Source organism: Octopus sinensis, unplaced genomic scaffold (genome assembly GCF_006345805.1).
Source record: "Octopus sinensis unplaced genomic scaffold, ASM634580v1 Contig10964, whole genome shotgun sequence".
Lineage (NCBI taxonomy): Eukaryota > Metazoa > Mollusca > Cephalopoda > Octopoda > Octopodidae > Octopus > Octopus sinensis.
In genome coordinates this window covers 72,741-91,071 of record NW_021832231.1, presented here as the reverse complement: position 1 = coordinate 91,071, position 18,331 = coordinate 72,741, and the positions used below count along the sequence as shown (strand labels likewise).

Sequence of the window (18,331 nt, the reverse complement as noted above, 5' to 3'; positions counted from 1 at the left end):
TTGTGTTTCTGTTTATGTTCATCACAGTTGACTCCCATTTTTCTCTGTTCATCTTAGTAATCCTGTTGGTTATTACTTTATTAAGATTTGTGATTTCTGTATTCAAGACTGTTGTTTGGCCCATAGCTTTCTTTAGCTTGTTTCTTTTAATTAAAAGGGCCCTCGTTTCAATGTCGAATTTATCTAAAGACTTGAATCTCCCCATTGAAATAAACTTCTTTCGGGCTTGCAAAATATTTTCATTAATATATCCCACAGCCGCATCTATCGAGGAAAAGTTCTCTACCCGGAAAGATATTAAGGAGTCTTCAATAAAATACGTGTACCCAAGCCAATTCGCAAGTAAGAAGTTAATAAAAGTATTACAAGTTCTATTCATCTTGTGTTCTCCTTGGACTTTCAAGAGTATTGGATTATGATCTGTATGTAAATCATAAATAACGTCCCACGTGAATGTTTGGGCAATGGATTGGGCAGCTAGAGTTATATCGGGTGACGTTCGGGAGTCACCATTTCTGGAAGGAGTTCTTGTTCCGGTCGTTCAGAATTAACAAATCGTCAATGCTGTCCAATAGATCCTTTTTGGTCTAATGGTTGGTTTTTATACCATAGGGGGCTTTTTGCATTCAAATCCCCGCACATTAATATTTTTTCCAATCTTGTAAAATCTTCAAGTTTAGGACGGTATCCTCTATAACATGAAGACGCAGGAGGTATATATATCGTCACCCGGAAGGATCTCAAACTTATTTTTACTTTGATTTGTTTTAAAGGATCTTCCATGTCCATAATGGCCAATATCTTGTTTGATAGGTTCATAACATTAATCTGATAATGGTTAGGAGGCCTCCACCTTTTTAAGTTTTCGGTCTTTTTGGAACACGAATCTTTGACTCCTGAATTAAAGCAATATTATTATTAATAAGCACACCGCAAAATAACGTTAGTAAAGTTATCTCGCTTGTGCCACCCTCTCTTGGATGCGTTTTGTTAATCGCTTCCAAGTCCCTCTGTTCCTCGATAGTTCCCTCAGGTGCTCAAGATCGTCTGCTGATTTCAGCCCTTTTCCAATCAAAGTTAGGTCAGGAGGGTTGGTAGAGTGATTCGTGGTCTTCCTCGGAAGTTTGTTCCCGGATGTGGGGCGTAGTGGTGTTTCATTGCGAGATTTGCAGGAGTTTTCCTGTCCATTTTTAGGATGTGACCGAATAAGCCCCATCTATTACTTCTTATTTCTTTGTCCAACGGGTGTGCATTGTACCTGGAGTAGAGATGTTTGTTTGAAATGCGTTTTGGCCAAAAGATTCCTAGGATGTATTTCAGCTGCATTCTGTGGAAGGAATTCAGATTTTCCATTTCCTGAGTGCCCAAGAGGAGGAGTTGTACAGTAGGACTAATTTTACGAACATATTGTATAGTTTTTAAAGCAATATCCATATTCCAAATTAAACAAATTAATTATTAAAATACTCCTTAATCTTGGTTAAAGCTTGGTTGAGAATGTTTATTGAGTTATTTTATTATAAAGTAATAACCGGAAATAAATTGTGAACATTTTATAATGTCTTGTAATGCAAAGAAGCCCGGATTTCACGTCGTAAAGGTTGGGTCGATTGCACTGGAGATGCCCACAAAGTACGAGCAAGTGAGCCTGATCGGGCACGGGGCATTCGGGAATGTCTAGTAGAGTGTGTGGCCAACGTGTAGCAGGGCGTACGACCGAACGGAGGACAAGTACAGGGCCATCAAGAAACTGAAAAGTGTGTTTTCGACGAGCATGCACGCCAAGAGGGCCTGTCGAGAACTGATGATAATGAAGCACATGAAGCACGAGAATGCATGTAGTCGCCTCCTCATCTTAGGTCATTGAACTGCTCGACTTTTTCACCCCCAACACGTCCTACGACTCCTTCGACGACATGTAGGCGACACTCTCTATTCCCAGATACCTCACAATGCCCCTGATGGACAGTGACCTCGACAACGTCCTTCGAACACAGCAACTCAACCTCGAACAGATCTGCTTCATTCTCTACCAGTTACTCAGGGCCATTAAAGTGCTTGTTTCCTCTACTTGTAGTACATTCACTCGGCCGGCATAATCCACCGAGTAATCCCCCTTTGTTAGTCCCAGGACATCAAGCCCAGCAACATCGGACTCATGGAGAACTGCGAAGTCAAGGTCACCACTTTTGCTATTCCAGATAATGGACTTTGGACTGGCCCGCAAGGTCAACTTGGGACTGCAGACGGGCTATGTGGCCACTCGCTGGTACCGTGCCCCCGAGATCATCCTCAACTGGATGCAGCCCAACCACACGGGTATGTCCCCATCTGACCCAGTCGACATTTGGTCCATTGGGTGCATATTCGGGGAAATGCTCGTCGGCCATGTCATCTTCCGGGCAAAAGCCGTATTCTCTGTTTAGTCAGTCCAGACACTCACCAACTTTTGAAAATCCTCAAGTTCCTGGGCACTCCCAGTGCAGAGTTCGTGGACAAACTGACCAGTGTCGAGGCCAGGAAGTTCATGATGAAGCAAAAGTTTTATCCGAGAGTCGACTTTAAGGAGTACTTTTCTCAGGCGTCGGACGAAGGTAGTCTTCCTTCACTCCCAGCCGTCGACTTGCTTGAGAAAATGTTTCAGTTTGACGTCGACGTCCGGATCACCCCCGAGGAGGCGATCTCTCACCCTTTTCTTGCCGAGTTCCACGAGCCAGGCGACGAGCCCGTCACTTGCAAGTTCGAGTCGACTTTCGACATTGACGAGTCCAAGTCGACCGAGTACTACAAGAGTACTCTCTCCGTGCTTACTCTTTCAGAAAGACTTTACGAACTCATCACTCAGCCACATTAATTAACTCACTTTTTGTTCTAATTAAGACATTTCTCTGATATTGTTGGGCGCACTATTTAGTCAAGCGTTCTTTAATGTTGCATTTTTGGAATCTTTTATAAATTAAATGTAGGGAATGTGATTGCTGGCAAACCCCCAGTCCAGTAGGCAGTATCCTGGCAACCCATTCAAATGGACGACAAAAGAGTGGAATGGATTAAAAACATAATTTACGACTGCTATCATATATCGCAAGATGATGTCTTTGCCGACTTTCTGGAGGAGAACGACTCTTTGGCAGAGAGAGCAATATCCAAATTCTTTAGTCAGACACAAAACGAGTCGGCATTGCCCATCCTTTTCTTCGTGGTGACTGAGACAAACGCTGTGAGGGAGTACGTCGTCGGTCTGTTTCCACAATAATAAATTGCAGATGTGGAGGAACAACCCGAATCCGTCGCTAATAACGAACAAGAGGGTAAATACGCCAACTAAATTGCCAGACGCAGAGTCTACAGAATATCGACAAATGTCGGAGGGGGAAATGAGGTCAGAACACGAGGAACCAGACCAGATAAAAGTATTCTGTGGATAAACATAGCATCAGAAAGTGGTCAGAGAAGAATATTTGAAGCAAGTCATATCACTCTCCGTCGACGAACTTCCGGGGGACGTGGGTGAAAGTGAGTTTGTGTACTTTATGAAAAATACTGGCGAATTAATTCCGTTGGCCTATTCGCTGGAGGAGGCAGACAAAATTATGTCTCGGGCAGTCATTCACGGCTGTTTGCAGGGAAAAACACTGAACGAAATGTTTATTTTAATGTCCCAGGTCCTCTCATTGGTTGACGGCTTAGCTGTACGTGCCCGCTCTTCAGCATTCTGGGAACGAGATAGTCCAGCTGGAGAGTGGATATGCTGAAGCTTCCGAATTGCACATAAATCAGGTGGTGGAGGGCGGACTTGGAGGAGACATTGAACAAAAAAAGTGATTATTGGACGACTCAATTCCGTAGGTCAACAGTCCGATCAATTTTGCGTGACGAGTTTCTGATACATTTCTACAAGTTCATGCAGAACACGACCAGGACAATGAGCCAGCTGAGAAACAGAGTCCGACTGTCCCTGCCCGATATCGACTACGCCCTCCCCCCAGAGATTCTGATGAAGAACAAGGACTGCGTCCAAATGTGTTGCACCACCGCAGAAAAGTGGATAGACCATGTGACGAGGACAGTCCAACAAATAAACGAAAGAGTTCTGCTGTGATTACCAAACTCGTAGAAACCAATGGGAAATGGACCTCTCTCGGAAGTGGACTACTGGCGTGAAAGAAGTGCGGACATAAGTGCTCTGGTGGAGGAACTCAAGACCCCCGAAGTGATCAAGATCATTACCGTCCTTCAAATAAAGGAACCGGACGTGTTTTCCACGCTCAATAGGATTTCCTTTGATCTGATCAAATTGTACAGCGAGGCCAAGGACAACATCAAGTTCCTGATGACACTCGAACGCCACTTTAAGGTACCCCGCTTTGTATTTGTCCAGAACTTGGCCCACGGGTCTAATTTCGCAATCGTAATGGACACAATTCCTCAAATGATGAACGTCCTCAAGATGATTTGGACAATTGCCAGGTACTACAACAAGGACGAGTGCATGGTCCCCCTCATGGAGAAGATTGCCTGGGAAATCTCTGACAGAGTAAGGAAGGTCCTCGCAATCCCCACGATATTTGAATGGTAATCCTGTTGTGTTTGACAGTCCTCTCAGTCAAGACTTTGATTTGATCCTCAAACTAACCAGGGAGGCTGTTCAAGTCCTCGAGTTCTGGAAGAGCCAGTATTTCGCCACTCGTTCGAAAATCGAGCTTTCTGGGAAAGGAAATCGCTGGGAATTTGACAGATCCAAGTTATTCCGGCGGACTGACTACATGACGGACATCTGCAACGACATTGACAAGATAGGCAGTGTTGCCCTGTCCCCAATAACATGCAGTCCATCGTCGAGTTCACCGGGATCTTCGGCCCCGAACTCAAGTCCATCATTTACGACGCGGACATAATCACCGCAGTCATCAAACGAGTTGAGAATCTCGTGATCCCATTCCGTCAAGTGACAGTAGTGTGTCCCATTGCAGATCAAATTTGACCCTTTTGAATTCGAGAATCAGACGAACTGGGCCCAAGTGATGAATCGGTTTACCAACGAAGTCGTTCTGATCGAGAAGCAAGCACTGCAGCTCATCAACGACAGTTTCAAGACTCTTCGGTCGTCAGAGGCCGCCTTTTCCATGCTCGCCAAATTCAAAAATATTCGTTCTCGGGAAATTATTTGTCAAGACCTTAACAAAAAATTCCATAATATTTTGCAGCAATTCAGCAAAGAGGTTTCCGTGTGACTGATTGGGCAGATCGACCAAGTGGACGCGATCTTCGAAAAGAACCACCCGCAAATATATCTCAACAGTCCAAGAATGTCGGGCTCAATACTGTGGTCCCGCAACTTGCTGTTCACCATAAAAAACATGATGGTAAAGTTGCTCACGATGGATAATATGATGAACACCGACTTCGGGAAGGAGGTTGTTCCCACGATTAATTTTGCAGGTCAAACTGAAGTACCTCACAGTGGCAAAAAAGATGAAGAGATATGAAGACTTCCAGCATTCCAGTTGGATGAAAAGTGCCGAGGCGACACTCCAGGATTTGTTGGACAGAAGCTTGATCACCAAACGGAATGCCGACTACCAGGGGACGTCCAAGTTGGAGCAAGAAATACGTCTATAATTACTGTTTATGAGTAGTCGCCGAGGACAGCGATTACGTCGTCAATTTCAGCGAGAAACTTCAGGAACTAATAGTTGAAGCCAAGAATTTTGAAAAACTCAACTTGAAAGTCCCCGAATCCGTCAAAAACGTTGCCTTATTGGAGGACAACTTTTTCCGTTATAAAATCAACATCAAGGACATGTTGGAAAGATATCTCCAAGTCATAAAGTCAGTCAAGCCTGCAGAGGTTTGGACGTTGTTAGAACACGCAGATTTGCATTTTCGAACATCATTTGAAGCAACTATCAAAGATTGTGATGGTGGGGAACAAGCGCCTCAAATGGAGTTCACTGGTGATCGACGACTACGTGGAACGATGTCTCCTGGTTGCCTAAGCTTGCCTCATATCCAGGCCATAACCAAGTTTGAATCGCTGGTGACTCAAGTCGAGAAAAACTCCTTGGACATTAAGTCACGACTCGACGTCATCGAATCGACCAATTTATACAAGCGCGATAACAACGCCTTTGGAGTGGTTGGGTGCAAGGTACGGCCAGTCATTGTTATCACAGAAATACTTTGAGTATGTCGAGAATAAGAGAAATAAGGATGTCAAACATTTGGTCAAAAAATACCGGGCCATTGGTCCTCTAATCATGAAAATCGAGGGACTGGTCGCGCAATCGTCTACGGGAAAGTTGCCTCTCTTCAGTTCGTACTACGCGCACTGGGAAAAGATTATGTTCGAGACACTTTTGCGGGTAATGTAAACAATCACTACTCAGATGATCACACGGAATATTCGCGACTTTCTCAGAGATTTGCAGGGCGACGAACCCCTGTTCCAAATCGAAGCCATGCTAGCCTCTCCCTACGTTATAATAAATCCATCATCCAACGAAATATATAGCTTGATCTTGCAGTCGATCAGGGACTGTGTCGAAAGGTTCTCAAAGCAGCTGATCAGGGTTTGTAGATCCAAATCGTTTGTGCGGTGGCTGAATGGGAGTTGTATCGAGTCCAAGCCCATCAAACTGGCGGGGAAGAACGAGCCCTTCTCCTTCACGTTCTACTTGGACATATCGATGCACCACTCAATCAACGAATTGTACCAGAATTCGATCAACATCGTCAAGCGACTTATCACAAACAGTCACAATTATTTGTCTAAATGGAAAAAATATCGGCCGATCTGGAAAGTGGACAAAGTAAAGCCTTTCAGCCCACCTAGGCAACAATCATTGAAAAATGGTTCAGCAAGGGCCCGTCCATCGTCGCTTTCGACGACCAATTTCAGCTCTACACCAAAATCATCAAAGAAATAGAGAAAGCTAACGACATCCAAGACATTGAGTGTCTCCGAATAAACATGCAGCCTTTGGTTGCCTCTCTCAAAGAACACGCAAACAAATGGACTGAATGTCTGGGAAATCATTTGCACGATTCGGTGAGAGACTCGTTATTCCACGTCCGAGATTATGTCAATGTTCACCTAACTGGATAATCAATAGAACAAATACAAACAACTGGCGGTTGAGCCCGAAACGTTGGAAGAGCTGAAATTTGTCTTGAAAGCAATTTCCGACATCAAAAAAGATAGACTGGAGATTGAAGTAAAAATATACCAACTCGTCGAAGGCTATCGGTAAAAATCCCAAAGTCAAATTAGACATTTGTCGATGTACGAACTCCCCTATTCAAACGAGGAACAGGAGTTGGTGGAGACTATTAACGAGAAATGGCAGTCACTCGTGTACCAATCCAAAGTCAAAGACGTGGGCCTTACACTTGTCAAGAGACGTTTTATCGAAGTATTCGCTCAACATTAAAATTAGCTCACCAAAAATTCGATCGTTGAGTTTTCCACCAAAGTAAAAGAATTCGCGGATCGATACTTTGAATCCGGTCCCGGGCTGTGTGGAACTGACATTGAAGCGGGTTTCCTGATTATTGTCAATTTAGGGGAAAGTTTGTTGGTCGATTTCAGTGGAGAACTCGAGAAACTGTTCACTGAACGCCAGGAAATTTTGAATGCTGAACACCTCTTTGATTTGGAAATTAGCAATCACCCCGAACTAAACAGAATTGAGAAAGACGTGGAAGGACTGAGGGAAATCTTTGCGATATATTCGGAACAGAGGGTTTTCAGAACCTTTGACCTTTCACGTAGAAAGCGCGGGAAACCTGGGCAGAGATATTGTGGTCCAATTTGAATGTGCAGACTTTGAGCGAAAAAATCGACGAATTTTTGAAAGCGCTGAGAAAACTAGCAAAAGAAATAAGAGGCTTCAAACTTTGGGGAATCGTCGAAAACAAAATAAAGCAATTCAAGGAATCGCTGCCCCTTTTTATTGATTTGAAGAACGAGGCCTTGAGAGAAAGGTACTCAGCCCCATAAACCCGTCAGGCACTGGAACAACTTGATGGAAAAGACTGGAAAGAGATTCGACATCAACCCAGACACGTTCACCCTCTCCAGCGTCTTTGAAATGAATTTGCACGATTTCCAAGATGAAATCTCGAATATCGTGACATGTGCCATCAAGGAAATGGCGATCGAAAAGGCGAGGCTCCTTTTCTTATTTCAGGGAATCAAAGAGATAGAGGACACGTGGACGAACCTGCGCTTCAGCATTTCAATGTACACCAAGGGCACTACCAATCGGGGGTGGATAATCGGGAGTGTCGAGGACATTCTGCAAATCATCGACGACAACTCCCTCAATTTGCAGAGCATGGCTGCTTCTCGATTCGCGGCTCCCTTTGTCAACAGTGTGCGGCACTGGGAAAAGTCCTTGTCCCTGATCTCCGAAGTGATCGACGTATTAGTCCCCAGTCAATTGAAGGTGTGGGTCAACGTCCAGCGCAAATGGATGTACTTGGAAGGAATCTTTATTGGCGGCGACATTCGAATGCAACTTCCAGAGGAAGCCAAAGCCTTTGATAGCCTTGACAAGACCTTCAAGGGGGTTGTTCCCGTCCTCCCACGGTAGATCATGGGGGAAACAGCCAAAAATACGCAAATCAAATTTGCATGTCACGTCAAAGGTCGATTGAACGAAATGAACAGTCTGGCCGCAGGACTCGACAAATGCCAGAAATCCCTGAACGACTATCTCGAGTCAAAACGAAACGTTTTCCCACGGTTTTTCTTTATTTCCGACGACGAACTGTTGAGCATTTTGGGAAGCAGTGATCCCGAGTGTGTGCAGGAACACATCATCAAAGTATGTGCTGTACACCACTCTAGATGTTCGATAACGTCAAGTCGTTAAAGTTCGACAAAGGAGGGAGTGGAGAGTTGTTGGTTTCCGCCATGATTTCTGCGGAAAAGGAAATCATGGACTACAAGCGACCAATTTTGGCTGACGGGAAAGTGGAAGACTGGATGACGGACGTTCTTAAGGAAATGCGGTCTTCCAACCGGCAGATCACAAAGGAGGCCATCTTCTATTATCGTTTCGAGGGGAAACCCAGGTTTGTCCACTCCGGTGACGCCGCAGAATTTCGTGGATCAAAGACTACCAGGGAATGGTCTGTCTTGCCGCAATCCAGATTTGGTGGACCTGGGAAGTGGAAGATGTGTTTGAGAAAATCAGGAAAGGGAAGAAGACTGCCCTTAAGGAGTACCTGCAACTGCTTCATCATCAAATCAGCGACTTGGTGGTGCAGGTATGGCAGTTGTCGGCATTAGACAGGTCCGGTCGTCCCTTTCCAAGAACGACAGGAAAAAAATAAACACAATTCTGATCATAGACGTGCATGCCCGGGACATTGTCGACAGTTTTGTGAGGAACAGGTATGCAGTTGGGTCTATTTAAGCATTATGGACGTGCGGGAGTTCGAGTGGGACAGTCAACTGCGCTTTTATTGGATGAAGGACGTCGACAATTTGGTGGTCAAGCAATGTTCGGGGAATTTCGACTATGGCTACGAGTACATGGGCCTCAACGGGCGTCTCGTCATCACTCCTTTGACCGACCGCATTTACCTGACGCTCACTCAGGTCCACGATTGCCCATTATATCCAGGCACTCTCCATGAGTCTCGGGGGGTCCCCGGCTGGCCCTGCAGGGACTGGGAAAACCGAAACTGTGAAAGACTTGGCGAAAGCACTTGGTCTCCTTTGCGTCGTGACAAATTGTGGAGAAGGGATGGATTACAAGGTATTCCACATGGTCCTTGACTCAGGCCATCGGGAAAATTTTCTCTGGTCTCTGTCAGTCGGGTGCGTGGGGGTGTTTTGACGAATTCAACAGAATCGACGCCTCGGTGTTGTCGGTGATATCCACGCAATTGAGGACTATCCAAAATGCCCTGATCATGAAATTGAAGAAATTCCAGGCATTTTTGAATGATTTGATCGACTTAGTTCGAAGGCGTCGAGATCCCCTTTGACAGTCGCGTCGGAATCTTCATCACCATGAACCCTGGCTATGCAGGACGCACCGAATTGCCCGAATCCATCAAGGCTCTGTTCCGACCAGTAGTCGTGGTAGTTCCTGATTTGGAGCAAATTTGTGAAATCATGCTCTTTTCGGAGGGGTTTCTGACTGCTAAAGTACTCATTCTCTCCCACTGTTAGGTACTGGCCAAAAAGATGACAGTGCTGTACAAATTGGCCAGAGAACAACTGTCCAAACAATATCACTACGATTTTGGACTCCGAGCTCTGAAATCAGTGCTTGTGATGGCCGGTGATTTGAAAAGAACTTCCCCTGATCTTTCGGAGGTCTCGTCTTTATCTAATGAGAACAGGAAGTGGTCCTGATGAGAGCACTGAGAGATATGAACCAGCCCAAATTCATCTACGAGGACGTCCCTCTGTTCCTTGGACTGATTTCCGACCTTTTCCCCGGGCTCGACTGTCCTCGAGTTCGGTACCCAGACTTCCATGGCGCAGTGGAAACCTCTTTGAGGGAAAATAATTACGTTTTGCTCGAATCACAAGTTGCCCCTTTACTGATTCCGAAGGTCAACAAAGTGGTACAAATGCACGAGACAATGATGACGAGGCACACCACCATGATCGTGGGGCCAACGGGGGGAGGCAAATCGGTGGTTATCAAAACGTTGGCCGATGCTCAAACAAGGTTATTTCGTTGATCTACTCCAAGACTCGGGATACACACCAAACTATTCATTTTGAACCCAAAGGACAGGCCCGTCGTCGAATTATACGGAATATTAGATCCCACAACCCGTGATTGGACTGACGGGCTTCTTTCCAACATATTCCGTGAAATAAACCGGCCTCTGCCTCAGGACAAGAACGAAAGACGATATGTCGTGTTTGACGGCGATGTGGATGCGTTGTGGGTGGAGAACATGAATTCCGTGATGGACGACAATAAACTGCTGACACTCGCCAACAGTGAGAGAATTCGACTCCAGTCCCACTGCGCACTGTTGTTCGAGGTTCGTTCCAGAAATCATTTTAGGTCGGTGATTTGAAGTATGCTTCTCCTGCTACTGTTTCCCGCGCTGGGATGGTTTATGTCGACCCCAAAAATTTGGGGTTTCAGCCATATTGGGACAAGTGGCTCAATTTATTTGAATTCAAATCGATGAAAGAAAACATTGAGTCGTTATTCGGGAAGTATGTCTATTCGGCCGTCGACTTGATGACTGAAGGCATAGTTGGGGGAAACAATAAAGTCAAAATGCGGACATTTATTCCTCAAACTCCACTTAATTTGGTTGTGCTTGTTTGTAGACTGCGCAGATAACCCAACTCTGCACACTTCTGAAAATGACTATAACCAAAGAAATTGCTGACTACGACCAATTGGAAGCCTGTTTTATTCAGGCACTGATTTGGAGTGTTGGGGCCACTCTGAACGAGACTTGCCGAGTCCATTTTGACAGAGAACTGCGAGTCATTTGTGGGAAACCTGCAGTGGCCAATGAGAAAATACTCGCAGGGCCAAGTTAGTTAGGAAATGGAGACTTTTAGACGAACTCCCATGTGCGGATTATTTACTCTACGACTATTTCTGGGACATTGAGGCCTGCAAATGGATTCCCTGGAAGAACTTGATCCCAAAATACATTCACGACAAGTCAAAACTATTTCACGAAATTCTCGTCCCAACAATCGACACAGTGAGAGGAGAGTGGTTTCTTGAGCTGTGTCATCAAAATAACAAGCCCGTAATTTTCGTCGGGGACACGGGAACCTCGAAGACTGCCACCATTCTGAACTACCTGAGGAAAATGGACAGCGAGAAAACTGTAAGAATCGTTTTAATTCAAATTTAGGTATTCATTAACATGAATTTTTCTTCCCGGACGACTTCTCTGGATGTCCAGCGAAACATCGAATCGAATGTCGAAAAGCGAAGCAAGGACTCGTATGGACCAACTCCCGGAAAAAGACTCGTGATTTATCTGGACGACCTCAACATGCCCCAAGTTTGCATAACTTTTTCACGGCAGGTCGACACATACGGAACTCAGCAGCCAATAGCACTACTTAAGCAGTTGCTGGACCGCGGAGGGATATACGACCGACAAAAAGACCTGAACTGGAAAATAATCAAGGATGTGGACTATTTCGCGTCGATGGGCATTCCCGGGGGTGGTCGTAACGACATTGATCCGCGATTCATTTCAATGTTTACTCTCATGGCCACGACCTTCCCTTCCGACGAATCTCTGTTCAGCATATACAACACAATTCTGAGCAGTCACGTCTCCTCCTTTTCCCAGGAGATTGTAAAGATAGTTCCCCTTCTTACGAAAATGACTATTCAGGTCTATTGGTAGTCTGTCTGCCTCATTCCAGGCAATGTGTGAAGGAACTGCCCCCGACACCCTCAAAATTCCACTACATCTTCAATTTAAGGGACCTGTCCCGTATTTTCAACGGACTGCTTTTTTCTACCAACGACGCCTTTTTGACATCGATCGAATTAATTCGTCTCTGGAGAAATGAGTGTCTCCGAGTTTTCCGAGACCGACTGATCAGTTTCCAAGACCAGAACCTCCTCAATGTACTTGTAGGTCAAAACCTTAGAACTCGATGAAAAAAATTGTTGAGGAGTCGATGCCCAAAGAGGCGGGGACAATTCTCGCCGACCCCATTCTTTTCGGCGACTATGCGGCCTCTCAGCACAACATCCGAATATACAGGCAAATCGAAAACTATGAAGAGGCACGTGTGCACTTGCAGGAAGTTAATAAACACTAAAACTAGCACGAATTAGATACTGCAGGAATACAACGAAGGCAAGTCCCCGATGAACATTGTCTTATTCGATGACGCAATCGAGCACTTTTCTCGCGTCAATCGAATATTCAAAATGAGCAGAGGGCACGTGTTGTTTATTGGAGTCGGAGGCAGTGGAAAACAAACTCTCTCCAAACTCGCAGCATTCGCAAGTGAATGTCAAATTTTTGAAATCAAACTGTCGCGCGGATACAACGAAAATTCGTTCAGGGAAGATCTGAAGGTTTTGTACAACCAATTGGGGATTGAGGATAAAAGAACGGTCTTTATCTTCACCGACGATAACATTGTCGAAGAAGGCAGTCCTATTGCATTAACCTTCTCTAGGCTTCTTAGAACTGATCAACAACATGCTGACCTCTGGAATGGTCCCGGCCTTGTATACTGAAGACGAGAAGGATGGGATCATAAGCCAGGTTGAGGTTTCACGGCATATCCTCAGATCCGGGAGGAGGCAGTCAAATTGTATTCGAATTCTTCAAAGGAAGAAATCTGGAAACATTTTGTTAGCAAATGTGCGAACAACCTCCACGTCGTGTTGTCAATGACTCCGACAGGGGACCTGCTACGAACTCGATGTCGGAATTTTCCTGGTATGGCAATGAGTGCATGTGGCAGGAATGGTCAATAACTGCACAATTAACTGGTTCTTTCCCTGGCCCAATCAGGCGCTGTACGCAGTCGCCTCAATGTACATCCCTCCCGAGGTTCGGAGCGTATTGCTAATCTTAGAATGCGTTGGTCCCTCTCGAGAAAAGGGAGGACATCCTCGCCCACATCATGATGGTCCACAACTCCGTCAGCGACTTCTCGCTCAAGTTCGAACAACGTCTGAGAAGAAAGAATTTTGTGACTCCGAAAAATTACCTCGACTTCATCAAGTGCTACCTCAATTTACTCACATCAAATGACTCCTTCATTTTAGGCCAGGCAAGTCCTTCCAGATCATTCGTTAGTGTGAAAGACTGGAGACGGGCCTAAAAAAAATCGAGGAAGCTGGCATTGAGTTGGTAGAAATGAACAAGAAACTCGAGAAACAGAAAATCGCAGTCACCGCAAAGTCTCTGGCATGTGAAGAAATGCTAAAAGAAATCTCAGAAGGGACGGAAATAGCCGAGGAACAAAAAATTATTTCGACGGAGAAGAGCATCGAAATACAAGAACAAAACATCGTCATTGGGAAAGAGAAGGCACTCCTCGCATTTTATTCCTAGAAAGAGGCGGAGGATGCGCTCAACGAGGCATTGCCTATTCTGGAAGCAGCCAGATTGGCCTTGGCAGATTTAAACAAATCCGACGTGGTTGAGATAAAGTTTGATTATTTTCGGATTTTTCAGATCTTTCTCCAAACCGCCCAAGCCAGTGCAGTTTGTGTGCGAGTGTGTGGCTGTCTTTCTGGGTTCCAAGGAAGTCTCGTGGAAGGCCTCGCTCGCAGTAATGTCGCAAGCAAATTTCATCAAAGTTCTCATGGAAATGGACGTCGACGGAATAACAGGAAAACAACTCAATTTTGTCAAAGGCAATGCATTCTTGAATGAAGAACATAGGCCACCTTGGAGGCAAGGAAATGGCGGATGTCACGATCGAGTCGATGCGGTCTGTGAGTAAGGCTGGAGCTGGACTTCTCAAGTTTGTCAGGGCGGTCATTGGCTATTGTGAAGTGGCCAAGCTCATCAAGCCAAAGAGGGAAAAGGCCGGCTTCGTAAAAATATTTGCAGGTTGCTAAACTGGAAAAGGAATTCTTCATTGCAAAGCGAGATTTAAACAAAGTCATGGCTTCGTTGAGCCAATTGGAGGAACAGCTGAAAAATCTTGCCAAGAAATATGAAGATGCCATCCTCGAAAAACAGAACTTGATGAACGAAACAGAAATAATGGAGAGGAGACTCGCTGCTGCCGACAAACTGATAAATGGATTGAGTTCCGAGAAAATACGGTTTTGTTTATTTCTTGGACGTAGGTAGATGGCATGAAGACCTGCTGCAGCTCAGAATCTCAGGAGTAAAGCTGTTGGGCGATTGTTTGCTCTCGGCGTCATTTCTGAGCTATTTGGGAGCATTCAGCCACGAGTACAGACATGAAATGCTATATAAAATGTGGTTGGAGGACGTGATCAGACGAGACATCCCTTTGAGTCAGCCGTTCAGAGTCGAGAATTTGTTAATCAACGACGTGGAAATCAGTCGGTAGTCTCAAACGAGTCGAAAAGTAGGTGGACATCTGAAAACCTGCCTCCCGACGAACTTTCGATTCAAAATGGAATGCTGACTACAATGTCGAGCAGATATGCTCTGTGCATTGATCCCCAGCAACAAGCACTCAACTGGATCAAAAAGAAAGAAGAAAAGAACAACCTGAAGGTATCATTGAACAATAATGCAGATCTGCACATTCAACGACCATGACTTTTTGAAACAACTCGAACTAGCGATCAAATATGGTTTCCCGGTCTTGTTCAAAGACGTCGATGAGTTCATTGACCCAATCATTGACAATGTAATCGAGAAGAAAATCATGGGTCTGTGTTTGTGGTCATTCTCAGGCGACAAGGGAAGGGAATTTATTATCTTGGGTGACAAGGAGATCGACTATGACCCCAACTTTCGCTTATACCTCAACTCCAAACTCCCCAATCCAAAGTACGGGTCGAGTATTTTCGGCAAACTGATCGTGATCAACTACACAGTCACTCTCCAAGTATTTCGTGGTGTTCTACCAAAGGGACTTGAGGACCAACTGCTCAGTGTGTTAGTCAAGTTCGAGCGGCGCGAGTTGGAGGAAAAGCGTGAGAGACTGATTCAGGAAACGAGGCAATCATTCCTGCGTCTTACGGATTAGTGAGAATAAAAATCTGCTCAAAGATTTGGAGGACTCGCTTTTACGGGAGTTGACGACGTCGACGGGAAACATGTTGGACAACACAGAACTCATCGAAACTCTGGAGGAAACCAAAATGAAGGCTTCGGAAGTATTATTCACGTGGCTAATACCCAGGTCAGTGCCAAACTGAAAAACGGGGCGATAACTTCCCGCGACATTGAGAAATTGCGTGATGGATACAGACCCGTAGCGAGAAGAGGGGCCATTCTCTTTTTCGTGCTCGCAGAACTATCGCTGGTCAATTCAATGTACCAGTACTCGCTGTCTGCCTTCCTCGACGTGTTCCAATTCTCGCTGAAAAAAAGTTTGCCCGACTCCAAACTCAAGAAGAGGCTGGAAAACATAATCAATTGCCTCACATATAATGTATACTACTACGGGTGCACTGGTACACTCTCTTTGTTTAATCACAGGCATTTTCGAAAAACACAAACTTCTTTTTTCGTTTCAAATTGCGGTCAGAATCTTGGAAAATGCCGGAGAAATAAAGCAAGAGGAAATCGACTTTTTCCTTAAAGTAGATTGTTGGTGCAAATGCAGGGAAATGTTTCTCTGGAAAAGAGTACGACCCCAAAACCATTTGAATGGCTCAAGGACAGCAACTGGGAAGACATTGTGCGTCTGGTGGAAATCGGCGGGAACACTTTTTCCACTTTACTGGCTGACATTTCGAATAACGAGGAAAAGTGGGTTGAGGTTGAAATAGTGCTGACATTGCCAGTGGGTATCCCACGATGCACCAGAATCAGTCGAGTACCCAACAATCTACAACGAGATATCGAAATATCAAAAACTAATGCTTTTACGGTGTTTCCGAATAGACAGGGTGTACAGAGCAATGGAGAAGTTTGTGTCGGACAGCATCGGCGAGGTGTATATATCTCCGCCGATCATTACCTTCACGGCCATATACGAACAAAGCATTGCTGCCTCTCCCGTCGTCTTTATTCTCTCCCCGGGGGCAGACCCCGCGAAAGACCTGCTAAAGTTGGCAGAAAGTCTTAACTTTGACCCCAATCGCATCAAATTCCTTTCCATGGGGCAGGGCCAGGAACATGTATGGAATTGTCTCCACAGCCCTAGATCGCGATTCAGCACTTGGAAGTAGCTGTCCAGCGGGGTCATTGGCTGATGCTCCAGAACTGCCATTTGTTGGTGGACTGGCTTAAAACACTGGAAGAAAGTTTGGAAAAAATCACCAAACCACACCCCGAGTTTAGGCTTTGGATTACGACTGAGCCCACCGAACTGTTCCCGATCGGGATTCTGCAGAGGTCGATGAAGGTGTGTGATGGAAACTAATTTCCAGGTCGTGACCGAACCGCCAAATGGTCTTAAACTGAATTTGCACGGAACATATGTCAAGATATCGGACAGTGCACTGAGGGAATGCGCGCACCCAGCGTTCAGTCCGCTGGTCTTCGTCCTGTCCTTTTTCCACGCAGTTGTGCAGGAGCGAAGAAAGTATGGCAAAATTGGGTGGAACATCCCCTACGATTTTAACGACTCGGACTTTTCAGTCTGCTTCGACATTCTCAAGACATATTTGGACAAAGAGAGGGATTCGAGTGAAAACGCGATTCCCTGGAACACCCTCAAATATTTGATTGGGGAGGTAAGACACGTGGCCTGACCTGTTAAGGTCATGTACGGAGGCCGAGCGATCGACGAAATCGACAGGAGAATCTTGCGGACGTACATGAATGAATACATGGGGGATTTTATTTTCGACACGTTCCAGTTGTTCCACTTTTACTGCGACAAAAACGTCGACTATTGCATTCCCCCCGACAAGGGCAAAAAGGAGGGATACCTCGCCTATATCGAGACTCTCCCACTAACCAATACTCCGGAGGCGTTCGGGCTGGACCCAAATGCGGAAATATCAACGTACACCACGGTCTTGGCTTGACTTGATGTTTCAGGCTGCCAAGACGATATGGAACCATTTGATTGACATGCAGCCGCAAACGGCCAACATTGGACTTGAAATGAGTCGAGATGAGTTCATTGGCAATATTGCCAGAGATATTCTTAAAAAATTGTCCGAACCGTTCAATTTGGAGGAAATAAGGAAAGAAATGGGCTCCGACATTCAGCCGACGGGGGTTGTTCTCCTCCAGGAAATCGAACGATTCAACAATTTAACCACCACAATCAAGTTATCACTCAATCTACTTCAAAAAGTAGTGCTTGGGTTGCTCAAATTAGGCATTGGTTGGCGAAATTGGGATGAGCAATGAACTCGAAGATATTTCCCGCGCGTTATTCAATGGAAAAATCCCAGAACTTTGGAGAGGACTTGCTCCAATGACACTTAAAGCTTTGGGCAGTTGGATCGAACATTTGCTGAGACGATATCAGCTGTACAAGGACTGGGTCCAAGAGGGGGAGCCGAACGTGATGTGGCTCTCTGGCATCCATGTCCCAGAGTCCTATCTTACGGCACTGGTCCAGACAACCTGCCGTCTCAACAAGTGGCCGTTGGACAAGTCCACGTTGTTCACCACAGTCACAAATTACAAGACCGAACAAGACGTCAGCGAGAAACTCCACCAAGGCTTGTCTTGCCATTCTGACTTGAGCAGGTTGCTTCGTTCAAGGACTCTTCATTGA

At 45.4% G+C, this 18,331-nt stretch overlaps 2 pseudogenes; both read left to right on the top strand.

The window, feature by feature from the left end:
• The first annotated feature begins 790 nt into the window (after positions 1 to 790).
• Positions 791 to 2,822, top strand: LOC118761235 (annotated as a pseudogene).
• Positions 2,531 to 18,331, top strand: LOC115228704 (annotated as a pseudogene).